Genomic DNA, 15,560 nt, shown 5'->3' on the forward strand with positions numbered 1-15,560 from the left:
TTTTCCAGTCCTGTGGCCACTGCTGAGTTTTCCAAATTTGCTGGCATATTGAGTGCAGCACTTTCACAGCATCATCTTTCAGGATTTGGAATAGCTCAACTGGAATTCCATCACCTCCACTAGCTTTGTTTGTAGTGATGCTTTCTAAGGCCCACTTGACTTCACATTCCAGGATGTCTGGCTCTAGGTCAGTGATATACACATATATATTTTACAGTCCAATCAACTTGAAATTTTTGTGAGTAACTCTCTCCTATTGCTTGTTAGATTTATAAATCTACAGTTTTTACATTTCCTACAATGAAACCCAAATTCTTTCTCAGAAGTTGTCATCACACCCCCAAATCAGTTATGTCAAAGTTATTCTTCATGATAACTACTATATTTACACAGGTTTCCTAGGTGGCACAGTGATAAACAATCCACCTGCCAATGCAGGAGATGGAGGTTTGATCTTTGGGTAGGGAAGATTCCCTGGAGTAAGAAATGGCAACCCACTCCAGTATTCTTGCCTGGAAAATTTCACGGACAAAGGAGCCTGGTGGGCTACAGTTCATGGGGTCCCAAGGAGTCAACACAATTGAGCTTGCACACAACACAGGCTGTATTTATATATTGTAATGAAAAAGAAAAAGCAGAACTGAGAAGTACCATCAGTGGTGAAGAACTGAGATGAGTAACTTACTATTATGGGAGGTGCTGTATGATATTATTCTATTCTGTCTATTCTGCTTCTTTTTTTGAAAAAGTGATGGACCCACTAAATTTACTTTGTGTCTCAATAAAGGTTATGAGGAGCAGTTTGAGAAACACACCTTTAGTTCTCTAGTTTTCAGAGCTTGACCCATCAATTGTAAAGTTCCCGTCGACACTTTCTAGAACTTCTCAGACCTTCCAACCACCTCCAGAGGCAGAGGACAACCTCCACTGTGTATCCCCAGTTGCCTAGGGCGTGAGAAAAAATGACTGAAAGCCGGAAACTTTGAAGTATTTTGTTTTGAAACTTCACAGAAATGTTATATACAAATTTGATTTGTAATATCTGTTTGCTTTGGCATAAAATCATGTTTTTTACTGTGGAAATTTTCAACACACAAAACAGAATAGTATGGGGAGTCCCCTCTTATTCATCACCCAGCTCTAAAAATTATCAACATTCTGTCCTCCTCTTTCATTTCTCTGTCTCCCCCAGCACACACAAACACAGACACACACAGTGTTTTTGCCGGAATATTTTTAAAAGCAACGATCAGACAGCATACCTCCACCTCACAATTCTCTAATGGGCAAGGACTTATATTTTAAATCATACCTCAATATCATTACCACACCTAACACAGTTACCAGTAACTGTTCAACATCTCAGTCTTCAATTTTCCCTAGTTGTCTTAAAAAATGCATTTTATGACTGAATCGTCTGAATTGGATCATGAAAATATTTACATATTGCATATGGTTGATGGATCCCTTAAGGGAGTTCCCCTGCCTTTTGTCTATTTTTAATGTTACTTGTTTGTGGTAGAAACTGAGTAATTCTTCAACCCTTCGCATGAGGTGGCCAAAGTACTGGAGTTTCAGCTCTAGCATCATTCCTGCCAAAGAACAACCAGGGCTGATCTCCTTTAGCATGGACTGGTTGGATCTCCTTGCAGTCCAAGGGACTCTCAGGAGTCTTCACCAACACCACAGTTCAAAAGCATCAATTCTTCTGTGCTCAGCCTTCTTCACAGTCCAACTCTCACATCCATACATGACCACTGGAAAAACCATAGCCTTGACTAGACGGACTTTTGTTGGCAAAGTAATATCTCTGCTTTTGAGTATGCTATCTAGGTTGGTCATAACTTTCCTTCCAAGAAGTAAGCGTCTTTTAATTTCATGGCTGCAGTCACCATCTGCAGTGGTTTTGGAGCCCAAAAATATAAAATCTGACACTGTTTCCACCATTTCCCCATCTATTTCCCATGAAGTGATGGGACCAGATGCCATGATCTTCGTTTTCTGAATGTTGAGCTTTAAGCCAACTTTTTCACTCTCCTCTTTCACTTTCATCAAGAGGCTTTTGAGTTCCTCTTCACTTTCTGCCATAAGGGTGGTGTCATCTGCATATCTGAGGTTATTGATATAGCAGTTTGCTTATCCACTCTACATAGATGGATATTTGAGTCATTTTCAGTTTGAGGTTATAAATAGTGTCGCTAGGAATATTTTTGTATATGTCTTTTGGTGAACATGTGCGACTCTTTCTGTTGGGTATATTGTTGATGTTGTTCAGTCGCTAAGTCATGTCCAACTCTTGTCACCCCATGGATTGTCGCCCACCAGGCTCCTCTGTCCATGGGATTTTCCAGGCAAGAATACTGGACGGGCTTGCTGTTTCCTTCTCCCGGGGTTCTTCCAGACCCAGCGATCGAACTCTGGTCTCTTGTGCCACAGGCAGCCTCCTGCTTTGCAGGCGGATTCTTTATGGACTTAACCACCAGGAGTTAGACAGTCTCCTGCATTCCTCTCAGAAGGTGGAGGTGACATCATACTCCAGCTATGACTGGCATTGTTAGTTCCGGAACCTCAGGGAGCATATTCAACACATCTGAGTTCCAATTTCCTTACCTATAAGATGGGAACAATCGAACCTCATGTAAGGGTGTCGTGAGACTAAGGACAAACATACGTGAAGTTTTGTACTTGGCATATTATACTGTTGAACAAAAGGTACCACCCACTGCTGTCAATAGCCATGCTGGTCACATCGAATACAATTGCCTTTATTTAATTTCAGTAAAAATAGAGTTGGTACCCCTACACTAGCAATCAAAGTTTGCATACAAGTTTGCGTGGCATTAAAGTTAACTTGCCCTGAGACTTCCCTGGCAGTCTAGTGGTTAAGGATCTGCCTTCCAATGCAGGGGATGTGGGTTCAATCCATGGTCAGGGAACTAAGATCCCACATGACTCAAGGCAACTGAGCCTGCACACCGCAACTAGAGAGCAGCTAGAGAACAACAGTTCTCTTTTGTTCTCTTTTGTTCTTGCTGCAACAAAAGACCCAGTGAAGCCAAAAAATTAAAAACTAAGTAAAGCTAACTCACTCTGTGATGAGAATCTTAACTTTGGCTCCTTCACTTCATTCCTAAGAGATGTTATTTAGTAAAGAAAAATAGAAAAAAAAATCACACAAATATAAAAATCAGCATTCTTAAAATTGCTTCTCATTATCCTTGAACTCAAACGTTTATCCTAAACATTTGTAGAGTCCAGGACTGGACAGAATGCCACAAAGATACTTGTCCACCATGAATTATGAAGTCTTTAGTCATTAAATTTCTGCAAAGGGACTAACTCTGACTCCCTGCCTACTCCACAGCTCCATCGTTCTCAGCTCACTCTGTTTTGCCTCATAGTAATTACCACTACCTGACATATTGCCGTTCCTTTTTGTTAATCATTTGTCTCCCTCAGCTAGCATGTAAACTCCGCACTCTCAGTTGCATCCAACTCTTTACAACCCCATGGACTGTAGCCGGCCAGGCTCCTCTGTTTACAGGATTTTTCAGGCAAGAATACTGGAGTGGGTTGTCAATTCCTTCTTCAAGGGGTCTTCCCAACCCAGGGATCAAACCCACATCTCTTACATCACCTGCATTGGCAGGCGGATTCTTTACCACTTTTTTAACTTATCATGTTCTTTCAGCACCAGCAGAATGCCTGGCACATGGCAGACATTCAGTGAAAGTGAAGTGGCTCAGTCGTGTCCGACTCTTTGTGACCCCATGGACACCAGGCTCCTCTGTCCATGGGATTTTCTAGGCAAGAGTACTGGAGTGGGTTGCCATTTCCTTCTCCAGGGAATCTTCCCGACCCAGGGATTGAACCCAGGTCTCCCACATTGTAGACAGATGCTTTACCGTCTGAGTTATAAATACTGTTAAATAAATGAATTTTTAAAAAATGAATGAAGGCAAAATAAGAATCCCATAAAATATATATCAAAACTAGTAACAATTTTCAATTAGATCCATGCTGTATTTAATCTGACCCAGAAGTCAATAATGTATTCTGACTGCAATTCTGCTATCAACCCCCAACCCTAATTATTGTAGATGTTCAATAATAACATTACCACAAAAATATTAGTCTGTTAATAATCAACACATTTTTCTCAAGTGCACCTTTGGGAACTATGAGGAGGAAATTGATATTTCCCACACACATATGCTGTAATTGGTTTTTTTTTTCAAAAGAGGGACAACTTAATAAATACGGTTACTGAAAATGATTCAAAAATTTATTTTTCTTTTCTTTAAATAAAAGCAGACATGAGAGTCATGTTTTTACTGTAAACAAATATTAAGTTTTACATGTTGCCTGTTACAAAGTTGGTCAGTTTTTCCTTTACCAAAATAAGTTGTTAATTAAGATAGACAAAAACCAGGAAACATTAAAGTTAGTCATTTAATTTCCTTACTTATTCAGAGCTGCCTAGAGTCATTTCCTGCAGGAATTTCATGTCTTCCCATGGAAGTGTTTCAGCAGCTGGTAACGAAATCATCAACTTAGGCAGTGGCTGTTACTCCAGGCTCCAATTACAAATCAGGTGGATTTTTTTTTTTATATATTTGTGATGGAGCCAGATCAACTTTAGAAATAAATCTAAATACCTTCTAGAATGCTTTTTCTGTGTTGGTCTGAGGAAACAATTTGGTCTAGTGGGAGAAACTGTAGACAAGGAAATCTGACTTCTAGATTTGGCTCAGCCACTAATTAGTTTCATGACCTTGGCTTTCACCTCCTGTACCCAATAGCTGTGTCTACGTGAGGTAATAACACTCAAATTTTACCCTACCAAGTTGTTTGTAAGATGGAAGGAATACTAGCCAAATTCTGTATGTAGCTAATTTTGTTGATGTGTGTGGCTCCAATATGTGCTATAAAGCTTGTACTATTCTTAAGGATAAAGACCTTGTCTAATACTTCACTGGGTTCAGCCTTGCCCAGTGCAATGTGCTGGGAGCACAGCAGATGACGTACAAATCAGAGAAATCAAGGTCTTTTGCACTCTTCTAAGAAAATGATCGTTATTCCTTACAGGTCTAAAATGTACAAGCTTTTTTCTCATTCCTAAGTTGCCAATTTACTTGGGAAACAGAAGCCAATCACATTAGTAGATACATATTTCTTTAAGAATAAGAAGAGATTTGAGTGAATGTGTACTGTAGGGCGGGTGGGGGCCGGGGGTGGGACTAAAGGTATGCTCTCTTCTTGTCCAGATGTTTTCTCAACAGAACCAGTCTACTGAACAAGGAAAGACACCGGCAGTAAGTCATAATTTAAGAGATCCTTTGCCTTAGTTTGGCAGTCAGCATATTCCACAGATTGCGGGAGGACACTCTGAATTTTGCAAGCTTGAATCAGTAAGCTGAAGGAAAAGGTCGAACTCCACTTCTGGGAGCACTTTGCTTCTGCAGGTGAGACTGTGTGCCGTTGTGGTTGTTCTCCACTTCATGGGTGAACTCAACACTCTGCTGTCCTTGACGGCTTGCACTGAAGCTGAATGTTGGGAGAGTCAATAAACTTCTGAATGACAACATTGTCTGGACAGTATAATAGAGGAGAGTATGAAACACATATTGCTCAACTCTTTTGAATATATTACATTTACTAAGAACGGCAATTAGCACTGCACATTTCTATCAGTTAAGCCCTTCGTTCCCTGGGGACACTAAGCTGGATTCTGTCATATTTTACCTGCTATCACTGCTCCTGTCCTTAGTGGTTCAGAAAATCTACAGGCATGATTTCTGAGCACCCGATGAGCTGTGAGCATATGGCAATAGAAAACATTGGAGCGAGTTGATTCTGTACAACTTATTTTAATTTTGTGTTCATTTTAATGATAAATAAGCAAATTATTATAAGTATTGTGCTCATGCTAATTCCTTGATGGCCCAGTGGCTAGACCTCTACACTTTCACTATGGTGGCCTCAGGTTCGATCCCTGGTTGGGCAACTAAGATCCCACAGGCTCTGCAGGGCAGCCAATAAATAAATAAATACAAGTGTTATGTTCAGGTTCTGCAGTCAGACATTATGGGTTTAAATTCTTTATGAGTAGCATGGATTTGAGAATATCATTGGATTTCTTTGAGCCTCAATAAGATAGCAAAGGAGGCCTGGCGTGCTACAGTCCATGGGGTTGCAAAGAGTCGGACACAACTGAGTGACTGAACTGAACTGAACTGAAGATAGCAAAAATAATAGCCACTTTATCAGAGGGTTTATGTGAGAATTAAGTGAGATATACTTTGTCACAAAGTAAACAGTCTGTAAATATCAGCTAGTAATATTACAAGCATCATTTGGATGACCATCGGGTAACAAAGTACTGCCATAAGATTTCACAATATCTGTGTTGAAGTCCACATGGATGCCAAAAAGTATATTCATTGTTATAGGTAAATGAGAAAAAAGAAAGGTTAGAATGAATATGGAAATGATGTATCTGTGCCAAATAAAGTTCAAATGATTGAGTGGTTCAAATAGAGAAAATGAATGGGGAAATGGCACAGCTGAGTCAGAGGAAGCCTGCACGAGAGGAGCCAGGACCATATTCACCCTCTGAACAATGGACTAGCAAAGGCATGGATCCGTCACATGAAATTAATTTGAATTTATTAGGCTTATTTGCATCTAATTGTAAACTTTCAATTTCATGGTTGTATTAGAGGTGTAAGCAGAATGAGTTTATGCTTTATTTTATACTTAAACATATTTAACTAATACTTTAAAATATTAAGCCAACACTAGAGGTGCACACATTTCTTTGCCTTTAAGCAGGGATGGGGGAGCCTGGTGGGCTGCCATCTACGGGATCACACAGAGTCGGACACGACTGAAGTGACTTAACAGCAGCAGCAGCAAGTGATCTCTACATTATTCAATTCTGAGAAACACTGACATTTGGCAGAGTGAGGTTGTAAGTAATTTGGGGGGCAATGCCCTATGGCATGATTCACATATATTTGCAAAAGCTTACTGTGTGGGGGGCATGTGCTGGACACAAACAGTGATAAGACGCTAACTGTGTTAGTTTAGTTTGGAGAGATTGGAAGAGGATATGTGTGCGCATGTGCACGAGAGAATGAGACAGAGAGACAGAGAGAGAGAGTAGGGTGGAGGGAGGAAGGGAGAGAGAACTCAGGGGGAGAGGGAGGGAGAGAGAACTCACAAACAACATATGGCGACATTAAGTGTCAAGTGAACAGTATAGAAAGCGTCGTAAGAGAGGACTGGGTTGCAGTGGCAGAGATGACCGCGTACAGCTCTGTGGGGACATGAGATGTGAGCTAGTCCTTAAGTGAAGATAAGGCACTCCAGTTTTAGGAAATGCATGTCTGAAGTAAGAAATGGTGTAGGCACAGGAGGCAGTGGTGTTAGTTATATTCAGTTGCTTACTGCCCCATTTAGAGCAAAATATTAAAACTTTCCCAGTAAAAGCAATGTATTATATATAGACAATTTCAAGTGACCCAAGTGAAGAGTTGGTGTCTGCCCACTCATCTGATCAGAGGTTCACATTTTGCTGTCACAGTTGTGGTGAAGTAGAGTCTCCATGACCTGCCGCTCTTGGAGACTTCTGAGTAGCTGAGAACCATGGGATTTTATTCACTCTGAGAACCATGGGATTTTCCTTCCTTTGATTAGTGGAACATTGCCCCAAACTGGCCATGAGATGATTTAATTGATGCTTTAAATGAGTTCTCACATGCCAGTGTTTTATAAATTAAACAGAGGTGTTTTGTCCCTGAAAAAGAATTAGGGATTGTTTGTCTCAAATTAATGTAAAAATGGGTAAATGTTGATCCGTGTTTAATATTTCTCTTCACATACTTTTCTTATACCTACCAGGCACCAATGGTGCCTACCATTGCTTATCTGCTAGCAAATTCCAGTAGATAACAAGTTAATGATTATTAGCAAACAAATACTAGTGGAAACCATGAAAAGTCAATTACATTGAACTGATATGTGTGTTTGTATGTTCATGTTAATAATTTCATCATACTGTCATATTCCTTGAAATTGTTTTTGATTTACATTTGGCATGAAATATATCCATGTTATGTGATCCTCTGCAAGGAGCATGGTGTTCTCTGCAAAGAGTACCATGGTTTCCAGAAGCTCCTTCACTTAAATTTTATGAACTGTAGCCTAAGAGATAAGCTACCTCCACTTTAAATGGAGAATTAAACTTGGTGTCGTGGGTGATTTTACCATGCTGTAACATATGCCACGCCCTCTATCAGTTCATGGAGAAAGAGCTGGTGAAGCAGATGGCAGCAGCCAAGTGGATCCATCCAACCAAGGAGAAAGTCAGCTAACAAAGACAGTTGTCTAACTTAACACAGAAATGGTTTCTAAGCACAATGACAGCATACACTCAAATTCCAATTGGAGGAGATTGTGCTTGTGGAGCTGTGAGAGACACTGTTGGTGCCCACCCCCTTTTCTCTAAAGTAGATTCCACAAAGTCCCCAGGCTGGAGTCCAGTTGCCCACAGATGATCACTGATTGGCTTTCTTCTCTCCCTGGACTCCCTTCCTCATTGCATTTCCTGGGATCACCTGAATAAACACTGTCCACAAGTCCTCATCTCAGGATCTGCGTTTGAGGAATTCAAGAGAGCAAATTACCTAACAAATATCTTGCTGATCCCTAGAGTCATCCAAGGGAAAATAATAATTTAAAGTATGTACCTATTAAAATACTAATGGGGCTTCCCTCGTGGCTCAGACAGTAAAGAATCTGCCTGCAATGCAGGAGACCCAGGTTTGATCCCTGGGTCAGGAAGATCCCCTGGAGAAGCAAATGGTTACCCACTCCAGTATCCTTGCCTGGAGAATCCCATGGACAGAGGACCCAGGTGGGCTACAGTCCATGGGGTCGCAAAGATTTGGACACAACTGACGCAACCGAGTACACACTCAAAATACTAATAGACTCTGTTACTGAAAGTTTACCATGTGCCAGGTATTGTATTGGAATATCTTCTCACAGTAGCATCTTATCGAATCTGCACAGTAATCATGTGAACTCCACATTGTTTATATTTTTTAATAATAAAACTAAAGCTTCAGAGGGTTAGCTCACTTGCTCAAGGTTACTAGCAAATGACAGATCTGGGATTCAAACCCAGATCCTTTCTGCTTTTTCTCCTAGAAGCTCATACACAAGTATGATTTAGTCATTCATATCTTCATTTCACTCATAATTTTAACAAAACTACCAACCCTCAAGAAACATCTTTGTAACAAATGTAGATTTAATAAGAGATGGAAAGGACCCTGTGTGAGGGCATTCATCCTCCAAATAAGCTATTCTCAAGGTGTATCCTTTTAATCTTAGAGGAAACAAAAGTAGAGCCATTACACAATTTTTAAAAATCAAACTTAAGCTGATACAGATTTTATTTTTATCCTGGGGATCTCAGTTTTTTGGGCTTCTCTGTGCTCAATTGCTTATTCATGTCTGACTCTTTGTGACCCCATGGACCGTGTAGCCTGCCAGGCTCCTCTATCCATGGAATTTTCCATTCTGCAAGAATACTGGAGTGAGCTGCCATTTCCTTCTCCAGGGGATCTTCCCGACCCAGGAATTGAACTGGAGTCTCCTGCATCTCCTGCAGTGGCAGGCAGATTCTTTACCGCTGTGCTACCTGGGAAGCCCTCTCATTCTTTTCTTGAGTTTATAAAGATTTAGTGTGGAGAAGGCAATGGCAACCCACTCCAATACTCTTGCCTGGAATATCCCATGGACGGTGGAGCCTGGTAGGCTGCAGTCCATGGGGTGGCTAAGAGCGGGCACAACTGAGTGACTTCACTTTCACTTTTCACTTTCATGCATTGGAGAAGGAAATGGCAACCCACTCCAGTGTTCTTGCCTGGAGAATCCCAGGGACAGGGGAGCCTGGTGGGCTGCCGTCTATGAGGTCCCACAGAGTCGGATACGACTGAAGCGACTTAGCAGCAGCAGTAGCAGCAGTCATTAAAGAGTTTGTATTCTTTTTTTTTTTTTTAAGAATTTTTTGATGTGGACAATTTTTAAAGTCTTTATTTAGTGTGTTACAATATTGCTTCTGTTTTTCATGTTTGGTATTTTTGGGCCATGAGGTATGTGGGATCTTAGCTCATCAACCAGAGACTGAACCTGCACTCCCTGCATTGGAAGGAGGAGTCTAAACCACAGGACTGGCAGGGAAATCTTAAGGATTTGTTTTCTTAAGTAAGTTTCCAAACAAGTATTGGCTTGAGTCCAAGACCCTTCTCCTGTGGTTCAGACAGGGCCCCTCCCCCAGTGGCTCTGCTGACGACCGCGCTGGACCTGAGAGAATGCGTCCCGAGGCCCAGTGCCCACCCCACGCAGAGCAGGCTCATGTGACCTGGGTGCCCCAGCTGCCTTATTTTGCCTCATCTTTAAAAAGTAAGGTTTCTCTGATCTTTTGTTCAGTTGCTAGGTCATGTCCAACTCTTTGTGACCCCATGAACTGCAGCATGCCAGGCTTTCCTGTCCATCATTTCCCAGAGTTTGCTCAAACTCATGCCCATTGAGTTGGTGATGCCATCCAACCATCTCATTCTCTGTTGCCCCCTTCTCCTCCTGCCTTCAATCTTTCACAAAATCAGGGTCTTTTCCAGTCAGTCGGCTCTTCACTTCAAGTGGCCAAAGTATTACAGCTTCAGCTTCAGCATCAGTCATTCCAATGAATATTCAGGACAATTTCCTTTAGGATTGATTGGCTTGATCTCCATAGTCCAAGGGATTCTCAAGAGTCTTCTCCAACACCGCATTTCAAAAGCATCAATTCTTCGGCACTCAGCTTTCTTTATGGCCCAACTCTCACATCCATACCTGACTACTGGAAAAACCATAGCTTTGACTAGACAGACCTTTGTTGGTAAAGTAATGTCTCTGTTTTTTAAAATGCTGTCGAGGTTGGTCATAGCTTTTCTTCCAAGGAGCAAGCGTCTTTTAATTTCATGGCTGAAATGATCTCTAATCTTGCTCAAATTCTCCAGAGATTCCGTGCAGGTTTTCTTCTTCCTTATTTCACAAGTAAGATAGGAACACACTTTTGCCTGAGTTGACACATAGTATGCAGAATAAACTGTGACGAGGCCCCAACCAGCCACCCGAGCACTCACCCCCTCCCTTGTGTGGGGGTTTCCACTGGTACCAGTTTACTGTATATAATTCCAGTCCTTTCCTCATGCAGGAAACCTTTGTGTCCTGGTGGCATGCTATCACAGAACCCTCGGGATCTACCAGCTTCCAGAGTATGGAGTTATCTTCTGTGTGTTTGGGGGAAACAGAGCCTGTGGCAAAAGAGAAAGTGAGTTACTAATTGGATTTATGGCCATTACTCCCAGAGCAGCCCTCTGCCCTCAGTAATCTCGAGAGCGGTTCAGATAGAATCTCTCTCTGTGAAGGATCCAGAAGACTCTGTAAGGAGAAAGCTGGCACATCTCCTGCTCACCCAATAAAAAGTCAGATAGTTATTAAACTGTCCCTGAAGCTACTGTGATTTACATTCATTTTAATGGTTCCCTTTGTAGAGCAGTCCCTTTAATGGGGGTGCCCTCTGGTTCCTATTGGTTCCATTTAAAATAAATATGACACCATCTCCAGCTGTCCAGCTCTCCTTTCATGCTTTGACCTGCTACAGAAAGTACAGTGACTTGATATTTCCCCCTGAGAAACTCCCACATGTCCAAGGATGCCCAACACCACAGTATTTCTGTGGCAGAGAGGTAGAGGTGGTCCAGGTACCCTCTTCAGGGAAATATAGATGTGTACTGTGAAATACAACATAGTGTTCAGAAGCCAGGAGCCAGATGGATAGAAAGCACCACAAGAAGAACTTATGATCTTTGAGAAAAAAAGAAAGAAATAGTGAAATGCTATGTATACAACTTAATGTGCACCCCTCTGAAAGACAATGCTATATGCATATTCAAGAATGCATACACACACACACACACACACACACACACATACATGTATACACACACACCCAAGGACATGTACCAAACAGACTAGGGTGGTGCCTCTAGTGGTGAAAGAAACGGGGATGGGAGATTTAAGAGAAAAAGTAAAAACTACAATGGACACAGCTCTTGATAGGAATAATGAATTAGGATGATGCTAATATTTAATGTTCTGCCCCTGAGAGATAGTAAACAAGTAAATAACAAATGAATAAAAGCACAAAATCACCTGTCTTTTACTTTCCTTTAAATGTCATTCCCAACAAGCATTCATAGACCACCCCCGCTCTAGGTATGTGACATGATTTTGAATTCTGCTCTGTGACCATGGACAAGTTGCTGCACCTCTGTGAGCCTCAGTTTCTCTAATGGTAAAAAAAATAACAAAAGGGAAAATGAGCAATAGTGCTATGTAGAGACAGTGTTGTAGGTTTCATTAAGATGATATGGTTTGTTAAGATTGACAAAAGATGGCTTCCCAGGTGGTCCAGTGGTCAAGAGTCTGCCTTGCAACCCAAAGGACACCAGTTCCATTCCTGATCTGGGAAGATCCCACATGCCTCAGAGCAACTAAACCCATGAGCCGCAACTACTGAGCCCTCATGCCTAGAGCCTATGCCTCGCAACAGGAGAAGCCACCACGATGAGAAACCCATGCGCCGGAGCTAATGAGTAGTTCCAACTCGGGCAACTAGAGAAAGCCTGCACAGAGCAATGAAGACCCAGCACAGCCCCAAATAACGAACTAAATAAAATTATATTTAAAAAACCACACACACACAAGGTAAAATCTGAGACCTGGCATAGGGTGGGCGCTGGCGAGCACCATAGTTTCATCTCTGGAGGACAAGAGCACAGTGGAATCATGGAGAACTCTTGAACATCCATTCCTAACTGACCTCCAGGGTTACAAGAGGCAAATGCCTGTGTCTGCTGTATGACACTCAATTGTCCTCTGCTCCTGTGAGAGAGGGAGAACCAGCCACAACGTGTCACCCCACGGTTACCAGAATTAATTTGGTGTTAACTATCCCAAGTGCCCTTTCTCCTCCTCCACTGCAGAGCTGCGGGTCTGGTCAAAGATGAACCCACCCAATCTGAGACCAGGACATTCTTCAGACTATCGGGTACCTATAGAAGGCTAGACTGCCAAGAAGAAAGAAACCAAAGAAGGAAACCAGTGAAGAATCCAATAGCACAAATCTCTGGACCAAGTCTGCAGTGGGCCTGAGGTCTTGTCGATATAAAATTTCACCAAGCCACGCAGAGGAGCTGCTGCAGGAGATGGGGGATGGAGGACCTCAGGTATTTCAGGAATTTATATTTCAACAGAGACAGAGGGAAAGTCCATGCATGGACTTGCAGAACAGAAGAAGCTTGTGTACTATGCATTCATTCACTAAACGTCCTGTGAGCATTGACTATGTCCTGATCACCATGCAGTAGCACAGAAGATATCTACAGCGGGAGAAGGCGAGGGTGGCATAATTTGAGAGACCAGCACTGAAACATGTATATTCCCATATGTAAAATAGATGTCCAGTGCAAATTCTATGCATGAAGCAGGGCACCCAAAGCTGGTGTTCTGGGACAACCCAGAGGGATAGGGTGGAGAAGGAGGTTGAAAGAGGATTCAGGATGGGGGGACACATGTATTCGTGTGGCCAATTCATTTTGATGTATGGCATAAACCATCATAATATTGCAAGGTAATTATCCTCCAATTAAAGTTAATTATTTAATTTTTAAAAAAGAAATAGTCCCTGCCTGACATGAGTTCATATTCTGAGGCAGGAAGCCAATATTTTTTTAAAAAGACTAAAATGCAAACCAGTTGCAGTAAGAGAGGTGTATAGGCTGCTGTGCTGTGCTTAGTCATTCAATCATGTCTGACTTTTTGTGACCCCATGGACTGTAGCCCACCAGGCTCCTCTGTCCATGGGGACTCTCCAGGCAAGAATACTGCAGTGGGTTGTCATGCCCTCCTCCAGGGGATCTTCCCAACCCAGGGATGGAACCCAAGTCTCCCACATTGCAGGCAGATTCTTTACTGTCTGGCCACCAGGGAAACCCAAAAATACTGGAATGGGTAATCTATTCCTTCTCCAGGGGGTCTCCTGCATTGCAGGAGATTCTTTACCTGCTGAACTACCAGGGAAGCCCAGAAGTGTATATACTCAAAGTATATCTGGAGGCAGCAAAGCTGGGACTCTTTCAAGTGGAGATCAAACCTTTTGGAGATTTTCTGAATCCTGCTCCAATTTCCTTAAGATTTGGAAATCTTATACACTGCCTCTGACATTATAGTGTCTGTCACCTTAAATTTTTATATTGTTGCAGGTTTGAAGATTTTTCTGCATTGTCATGGAAGTCTGGGATGTGAAAATAGAAGGATTCTACAAGATCATCAGAAAGAAGCATGCTAAAAAGCCAACTGATGTTGGAAAAGAAAAGTTGAAATCTTCACATAAAGATATTAAAATCTTCTCTGAAGTTTATTAAAATATGTGAGACTGATTGAGCAGAGGACAGTCATTTCAGTGGAAAAGATAGCTCCTCCGGAAACATTCTCAGAGATATTTAGTAGCTTAGTGTATGGAAAAATTTGCAGCTCAAATCAGTGATGAGAGGCTGGGTCATTCCAAAAATGGTGTTGAGTGTCATTTGCAAAGATATCCATTTTGCAAATGGATTACCATTTGCAAAAATATGATACATCTCTCCTACCCCATATCAAATTAATTCCAGATGGACTAATAATTTAAATCTTTGCAAAAAATCCTCAAATTTTTGGAATAAAATATGGTTGACTATTTATGCAACCTGAGTGGAGAAATTTTTCCTAAGAAGAATCATAGGGAAAGAAAGCTTAAAGGATAATGTTGATAGATTTTCTTCCATGTAAAGACAAGATGTACAGTGTCACTGATGTCCTTTGATTATTAATAGAAGCCAAGGGCAGGATAGTTCAGTAGACCCTGGGTAGATATTAATACTTTGATATTGAGAGAGTATGTGTGTATGTGTGTGGGTGTGCACATGTCTGCGAGTGTGTCTTTTCATTTTTCAACAATGCTTCTGTCAGTTCAGTTCAGTCGCTCAGTCGTGTCTGACTCTTTGCAACCCTGTGGATTGTAGCACACCAGGCTTCCTTGTCCATCACCAACTCCTGGAGCCTACTCAAACTCATGTCCATTGAGCCGGTGATGCTCATCCTCTGTTGTCCCCTTCTCCTCCCACCTTCAATCTTTCCCAGGATCAGGGTCTTTTCCAAAGAGTCAGTTCTTCCAATCAGGTGGCTAAAGTATTGGAGTTTCAGCATCAACATCAGTTCTCCCAATGAATATTCACTGATTTCCCTTAAGATCGACTGGTTGGACCTCCTTGAAGTCCAAGAGAATCTCAAGAGTCCTCCAACACCACAGTTCAAAAGCATCAATTCTTTGGCGTTAAGCTTTCTTTATAGTCGAACTCTCACATCTATATATGACTACTGGAAAAACCATAGCCTTGACTAGA

General features: G+C 41.7%; 1 long non-coding RNA gene across 2 annotated transcripts; it reads left to right on the forward strand.

The window, feature by feature from the left end:
- The first annotated feature begins 5,246 nt into the window (after positions 1-5,246).
- On the forward strand, positions 5,247-15,346 carry LOC104970025 (uncharacterized). 2 transcript variants are annotated; one of them, XR_815147.4, is made up of 3 exons: positions 5,247-5,465; positions 11,270-11,386; positions 14,382-15,346. It is a non-coding gene; the product is annotated as an uncharacterized lncRNA (long non-coding RNA). The 2 variants fall into 2 exon arrangements; XR_815146.4 differs by lacking the exon at positions 5,247-5,465 and adding an exon at positions 5,487-6,973.
- Positions 15,347-15,560: the final 214 nt, after the last annotated feature.

The sequence above is a fragment of the Bos taurus genome, chromosome 24 (genome assembly GCF_002263795.3).
Source record: "Bos taurus isolate L1 Dominette 01449 registration number 42190680 breed Hereford chromosome 24, ARS-UCD2.0, whole genome shotgun sequence".
NCBI lineage: Eukaryota > Metazoa > Chordata > Mammalia > Artiodactyla > Bovidae > Bos > Bos taurus.